At 47.7% G+C, this 5,515-nt stretch overlaps 1 long non-coding RNA gene across 2 annotated transcripts; it reads right to left on the reverse strand.

Moving 5' to 3' along the window:
* Positions 1-925: 925 nt before the first annotated feature.
* On the reverse strand, positions 926-5,271 carry LOC126036276 (uncharacterized). 2 transcript variants are annotated; one of them, XR_007505122.1, is made up of 5 exons: positions 4,445-5,271; positions 3,391-3,804; positions 1,952-2,048; positions 1,290-1,399; positions 926-1,160 (listed from the first exon to the last, which is right to left on the reverse strand). It is a non-coding gene; the product is annotated as an uncharacterized LOC126036276 (long non-coding RNA). The 2 variants fall into 2 exon arrangements; XR_007505121.1 differs by having other exon boundaries at positions 926-1,399.
* Positions 5,272-5,515: the final 244 nt, after the last annotated feature.

Raw genomic sequence — 5,515 nt, forward strand, 5'->3', positions numbered from 1 at the left:
AATCCCCGGGGATGCCAGCAGCATCGGCAGCGTTACCATCCGGCAGAAGGCGTCGGGGTCTGGGTGGCCGAGGACAGCACCTCGAGGATTCAGACCCCCCCGGGGGAAGGCTGCCGCTCTGCCACCGCCTGCGAGAGGGGGCCGGCACTGCCCACAGCGTCCAGCCACCTAACAGAAATCTGAAAATTCTTAGAAGTAAAACCTGCCATACCTCCTTTCTCTCTGCTTTCCACACGCCTTATGAGAAAGTAAAATTAATTCTTATGCAGAAATGCAATTAAATTAATGCCGCAATAGTTACAAATACAGTCAAATATTCCTTCAACTCTAAGACTTTATATAAAAGCAAAAATGCCACAAAGATAATTTATATGAAAGCTGAGGTATGGTTGATGAATTACTCCATATTTACCTAGATTATGTATAATAAATGTAATGTATATCATTTATATCTATATAGTTCTAATTTAGTTGAAATCAGAAAATAATGCAACATGAATTCATATGAAAAACAATTTTATACGGGAAAATTAAAATGGTAGAGCATATTGTTTTATATGAAATATTGAGCTGTGCAATCGTATTTGTTATATGCTTTAAGCAGACTCCAGTAGGAAAAACATATTTGTTCCCTTTGGAGATTCTTTATAAGTGTATAAAAGCTTTCATTTCATATGGTCATAAACGGGTGGAATTTCACAAAAATGCCATCAACATTTTTCTCCCTTTTTCCATCAACATTAAAACGTGATAAACAGATACTCAGAAGTGCATACCACCTCAAACTTTGTTTCTTTTGTGTCAAGTTATTCAGAGAGCTATTCTCGCTTGTTAATAAAAAATAATTATTAAAAACTACTGACTATTTCTAAGAATCGCTTTTGTGGAAAAAAACCCCAAAACAAACAGCACATTTTACCTGCTCTGCTGCCGCAGCTGAGGTTTTGAAGCCGGGTCTATGCACAGGCTCTGCTTTGGCACGTGTTTACCCACGAAGAAGTCAAGAGCACGCTGCCTCCCACGCTGCGCTGCGGCTGGAGCAGAGCCCCAGGACTCGCTGACGTTAAGCGCAGCCGCAGCCCGGTGACCTCCCGCTCCTCACCGCAGGTTTGCTTCCCGCTAGCACGCGTCGTGCTGCAACACAGCCAGGCAGTCGACACCTCAGGAGAGAGAGATGCCAACAAGGACCGTCACCTTCCTTAACCAGATCACGCAGTTAGTTCTCAGGGGGTTTTAGCTAGCTAACTTTACGCAAATGCACCCTTCTGGCCCGTACGCATGCATCGGACCATTCTGATGCTTCGCTCCGCGAGATGACTGTTGCCGTGATGTCCCTGCAGAGCACGCCGTGCCCCTCGCAAGCTTCGTCGCACGCTTCTGAGGACAACGACCTTCCCACCTGTACGAATGAGCAAGAAGCTGCTGGTCACCACCCGCCGCCTCGCGCTGCAGAGGTACCACCAGAGACCGGAGCTTTGGAAAATTTTGGGAGGTGAACCTCAGATTTTTAAAATCGGATGAGGAAACTATGGCAATATTGCTGGCTTCTGGTCCGCTTGCAGTTGAACAGAAAATCACTGCAACTGCCTGAGCTGCTGGAGCTTTGCACACCCATCCGTGCTTTGGGCAGACGGTGCTCGCCCCGCTGCGCTCGGGCTGTCCGTGGGCTCTGGGGTACCCTGCACCGGGGACACTGGGGTACCCTGCACTGGGGACACTGGGGTACTGGGGCATCTGGGGGCCTCGGGGCCAAGGTGGGCTGCCGCTGGGGATGCAACCGATGCCACGGATGGCACGGGCACTTCTAACCCAACCGCTCTCCGCTCTGCAGCAATGTTGGGATTGCCCATGCCCACACAAACCCAGCGGAACAGCCCGTGCCCCCACGCTTCCCAGGGCCTGCAGGACTCGGCTTTTAGACTAACACTATTTCAAGTAATATTCAGATCACCTAACGGTCCACCCTGCGGTCACGGCGCCTGGGATGGCTTGCACAAATGTCGGCAGTTCCCAGGACATCACCAGACCTCGATAACCAAAACCGGCCCCTGCAAAGAGACAAAGCAAAAGCCACCCCTGTGAACAGCATCAACTATGGAAATTCAACAGCCCACGAAACAACCGCCGAGGTATGGCTAGAGCCTTCACTGCTGCGGATCAGTGGGGACAAAGCCGGTGAAATAAATTGCCAAGAGAAGGATTTTCCCCATAAACTCTATTTTGAAAGCCCCCCTTTTCCCCTGCTGCCTTAAGGGAATATTGCAAGTGTTTTAGAAACAAGCTACATGGATGCATCCGAGACAGGAGTGGCTTCCCGTACAGTGTAAAAAATACGAGAGAGAGAGAGAGAGAGCTAAAGCAAACTGCAGGCCAAAACAACGCACGCAAAATCCCAGTGAGACCCAGCGATTGGGCTTGCTGGTCACGTAGACACCCCATCAGACAGCCTTTGGTTTGTCTCTGGCCAGTGCACGTTTCTCGACTCTCGCGGGTAAATGCACCTCTCTCTGCTCAAAACAGGGGACAGGGGCACCCCGGGGCACCCCGACACCCGGGACGATGTCGCTCCTTTCCCGGGGTGCAACACCTCGCCCCGGCTGTCCAGCAGCCTCCCGCACACGGGGCGGTGGGTGAGAGAGGCATACCCGGGAGGAAACCGCTGTCTTCTGCCAGATTTTCTTGTATTCTCAGTAACACGGTGTTTAAGGGAGGGGAGGGGAAGGGAAGCCGGTGTCATTGTCACAGCTTACGCTGCGTGCCAAGCTGCCAGGATGCTGCCAAAGACAACGGAGTCTTTAAGATGTCTATTAAAAACTCCTGGTTTTATGAGATGCAAAAGAACTAGCCCTGTGCAGAGGTAGAAAGTAATTATGCAATTCTTATGTAAAATATGCAAGCTTATTTTCTAGGAATGATGCATGGCCTTAAAATGATGTCTCGATTTCTTCCCATTCTGGAGTACACTGGAGATGTCTCACTCTTCCAGCTCTCCAGGGCTAGAGCTGGCTTTTTCCACCACTGAGAACCGGAGCCAGGAGGACTTGTCAGAGGAAAAAAAAATTCTTAGATCAAATACATTTTTAAGCAACCCGCATATCTGTGTGCAGCGCATACAGCTGATCCAAAACGCGTGCACGTGCGCATAACGCACATAGGAAAGACGAACTTGAAAAAGAGTGGTTCTGTATTAAAAAAAAAAAAAAAAGTATTAACGCAGATGAAGCATTAGCCGCTGAAACAGTGCCGAGTTCAGAAGTGCCACAGCCAGGGTCCCAGGCTGGTGCAGTGTTGCAGCGTGGGCACTGCCGCTGCTGTGGGAAGAAGCACAAGGGCTGTTCTGCGTTAAATGGCCGGTGCCTCCGTTTGCAGAGGGAACTGCACGGCGTTTACCTTTGCTGATGACGTGGTTGACTCCTCATGTCCAGGCTGCGATGGGTTCCCAGGCACCGGATCAAATGCCCGTGCTCCCAGCCTGGATTTGTTCTGCTGAGCCCACACTTGAGCCGCTCGGCCAAGTCACCCTTCTGCTGGGGTTGTGGCCTCCGCCAGAACAAATGCTGTCCCACGCCACGTCCACACACATCCTCCAGACCTTTGCACCTCTCCTCAGCCCTGGCACAGGCCGTACCGCTCAAAGCAATCCTGAGAACTCATTTTCTCCTCTCCGTCCTTCAGGCTGTTGCTGGAGACACATGGTAGCAGCTGCCCCGAAGTGGGGTCGGGCGGACACGAGGCATCGCCGCATTCACGTTTTCAAGCCCTTCAGGAACAGCATCAGACAGGTCAATGGCTCCTTAACGCTGTCTGGCAAGAAATGGGGAAAGCAGCGGGGTGATGTAAGGTACAACTCACTGTGGAAATATGTGCTGAACCTGCCCTGGGAGCTTTCAGAGAATACGTATTCCCAAACTATCGCTCATTATTTTAGACTATAAATAACACATCACCCGATTGTGAACAATGTAGTTTAGCACAAGGCACTAGCTAGAGTCACACAGTGAACTAAAATGATGTATGAAACGTGTTTCACTGGGAGTTATCATACAGATTACTTACAGTTGCAAGCAAGGTCTAGCTCTTCAGAAAAATGAACTGATAAAACACGTATTTTACATCTCCAAATAGATCTTGCTAGCTCCCAAAATAGCCCACAAATTAATCCCACAATTATGAATCCCCCCTTTTCTTTGATTTAGCACCATCCACTTCAGGAAAAAATTTCCCCAGGTTAAAGCACTTTGGAAAATATTCCACATATGTGCTCACACATAATTATTTTTTCTTCTCTGCAGTCCCTTCTTCATCCACTCACTTCTCCTCACCTCTCCAGGTTAAGTACTTTCCTCTGTCAAACATCCCTTTGCAATCCATGTCATCTAAAACGCCAACACCTTTTAACCAAGTATTAAGGGACGGATTGGAGGAGAGCACCGGTGCAGCATACCTGGGCAAAGCACGGCAGGGAAGATGCAGTGCGTGGCCCTGGCCATGAAAACAGCCGGCACGTGGTCCTCCACCCAAGTCAGCGAAGGTGGTTGAGGAAGGGCAATAAAGCAAACCCATTAGTTTTCTATTAAGAAAATTAATAATATTCACAGACGTTAGTTTTAAAAACAGTTACTTGCTGCTCTCACATTAAAAGCTAGCTACTTATTAAAAATCCTAAATTATTCTTCTCCTGCCACATCGTCTCCTCCTCCTGCTATCTGCCAGATGTAAGAAGTTTCTTGTTCTTTCTCTAGTTGCCACTACTCACAGTTTTGAAAGGGAGAAGGCAACCCTTATCATTTCTTGATGGTGTAAAGACTGAATATAACCAAGAATTATTTCCACATGCCTCATAGAAGTGAAGCAATACAGTAATAGTCATAATTGTAATATCCACCACAGAACAAGTATTTCTGTTCTGAATAGAGCAGGATGAAAACTTCCCATTAAAACTTCCATTTTTCAGTTGTAAACCATCCTTTACCAAAACCACTTCTTTTGTTTTCTCTCACAGACAACTTTTTAGTCTGCAGGTTGCCTTATTGTTAAAGTCATACGCCCCTTCCCAGCCGCAGGACAGAGACTCTTTGTCCATCGGTGGGACTGTGTCGCTTCCATTTATTGACCATTTCTGGCTCAAGAAGTAGCTCCAGGACATTAGACTTCTGTAATCGTCAATTTTGCACCTAAGCACAAACTGCCCTTACGAAATAAGAGCCCAGTGCGCAAGGTGGGCCAGGGAGGAAAGCCGGGTTGGACAACCAGTCACACAGTTGGGTTAATTCTGCATGCATTTGGCTATTTAAACTTCACTTTTTGCAGGACACAAGGCCTGTCTGCATTCTGGTGATCTGACTGATGCACCTACCTCAATACCTGTATCACCATGCAGAACTTTGGACTTACGAAGATATAAACCATGAAAAATGAAAGAGCAAAAGATTAAAAACGTGAGAATCAATAAATTAGTATTTCCTAAAAGTTCACTTCAGAAAAAATAAAGGCATTTTCCCAATGAATGGCACAG

This window comes from Accipiter gentilis, chromosome Z (assembly GCF_929443795.1).
Source record: "Accipiter gentilis chromosome Z, bAccGen1.1, whole genome shotgun sequence".
Classification (NCBI taxonomy): domain Eukaryota; kingdom Metazoa; phylum Chordata; class Aves; order Accipitriformes; family Accipitridae; genus Astur; species Astur gentilis.